Source organism: Egretta garzetta, unplaced genomic scaffold, assembly GCF_000687185.1.
Source record: "Egretta garzetta isolate BGI_Z169 unplaced genomic scaffold, ASM68718v1 scaffold40, whole genome shotgun sequence".
Taxonomy (NCBI): domain Eukaryota; kingdom Metazoa; phylum Chordata; class Aves; order Pelecaniformes; family Ardeidae; genus Egretta; species Egretta garzetta.
In genome coordinates, this window is record NW_009258484.1 from 1,385,702 (window position 1) to 1,387,351 (window position 1,650).

The following is a 1,650-nucleotide window of genomic DNA, read 5'->3' on the forward strand; positions in this document are numbered from 1 at the left end:
AAAAAAAAAAAAGTGTTCCCTGCCGTATAATCTGTAGCATATCAAACTCTAGTATATATATATACATATATCCGTGCAATCTCTTTTAGCTCTACTTTTTCAAAATGGTGCAGTTAAAATGGGCACCGCACAAATATGAATGCAATTCAGTCAATTCACAGAGAGTTCATGCCTATTTAACTTGAAGCTACTACCAAAGTAAAGATTTAGGAAATGACTGAGGCAGTGGCTCTGCCTCTTATCCCCCGCTGGTTGGGATCGCTCCAGTACTGGCATTTTCACTCACCCTGCCAGCGAAGACGGGCTGGAGCTAGACCCACCTTGTCCCGCCACCTCTTTGCTGGCAGCAGCGACTGTGAGCGGGGGCATGGGGAACTGGAGGTGTCAACACCCAAAAGAGATGGAGTGAGACACGGCAGAACTTGGGTGTGAGAGCCCTCGGGTTCATGATCAAGAGCCGTGGCCCGGTAAGTTACACCCCACACCTCAACCGAGCCACCCTACCCGTCCGCGCGTATAGCATTTGCAGCGCGGTGTCGTAATCACGTAAGTTAAAAATAAACAGCATTACGAATATAAAATCTCAAGTCATGCTGAGTTAGAATGCGTGAGTGGCACTTTATAAATGTTTACAGAGCTTTATAAATAACAGCATCTCTTCTGCCACTCATCTGTCGAGAAGTCTTCTGTAGATGCGAGACAGCAGTGGGGAAGCTGCTGGTATTTTAAGATGTTTTGGGCCAAAGTGGGAAACAGGTATTCGGGGCATTATGTTGTTTCTCCCTGTTCCACCACAACCCTCACACACACATGCCTCCATAAATTTGCGCTTGTGGAGCTGTAATTCCATTGTGGCTTTTTGATGTCTGCTCCAACAACATTAGCTTTTCTGTCATGTTCTACAATGTAAAAAATTTTGGCGAAAATGCCAGCAGGGTGGTGTCTTTAGTCATCTTTATTGATTGACCTCAGAAGGCTCAGTGCAATTTAACTGGAGCCCCTCAATGCAACCAGGGTCAGGTTCAGCCGGTACCCATTCCTAGCACGGCCCAGAGCCCCAGTTTCACCGGTACCTTTTATTTCTAGTGTCCTTGAAGCCACCTGACTTCTCTGATATTTCTCTTTCAGCCCCTCCTCATTACAGCTAATACAATATGCTACGCAGCTAGAAATGGTTACTCATAGGTAATATGAGGGTTTAATAGGCAGTATCTAGTATCTATCTAGTATTAATAGTATCTAGCACAGAAAATACATCCACTCACCAATACTGGCTGCAGGTTGCTGTTCTCTGACCAGTCCCATGAACTGATGGGACCACTCAAAAATCCCGTGCGGGTATTACTAATCCTGTTTACAATTTGTTGTGGTTTTTTTCCTTTTTTTTTTTTTTTTTTTTGCATTGCAGTTAGAGGGCAAATGGAGGTCCTATGAGCCCAACTCACGAAATGGCCAGGAAGATTTTCTGGACAGCAAATTCAAGGCGCTGACTCCAGAGGCTGTGGGAGCCCAGCAGCTAGCTGCCGTGGCCCCAGACACCAGTGTGAATACCAGACAAAGGGGATTTCTGTAGGACACCCCATGCAGGTGACAGCCCTGGTGTGGGCCCCAGGCAGAGAAGCCAAGGGCACGTCTGGAGACAGGCCGTGG

At 46.5% G+C, this 1,650-nt stretch overlaps 1 protein-coding gene across 2 annotated transcripts in view; it reads left to right on the forward strand.

Annotated features, from left to right (window-relative positions):
- Window positions 1–1,489, forward strand: part of ALG5 (ALG5 dolichyl-phosphate beta-glucosyltransferase) — a 47,738-nt gene extending 46,249 nt beyond the window's left edge. Inside the window, exon 9 of one of the 2 annotated variants that reach the window (XR_004842749.1) lies at window positions 1,409–1,489. The gene's annotated coding sequence lies outside the window, so the exon portion shown is untranslated. The remainder of the gene's footprint in view (window positions 1–1,408) is intronic. The other variant, XR_004842748.1, reaches the window with a different exon arrangement.
- The last annotated feature ends 161 nt before the right edge of the window (window positions 1,490–1,650 follow it).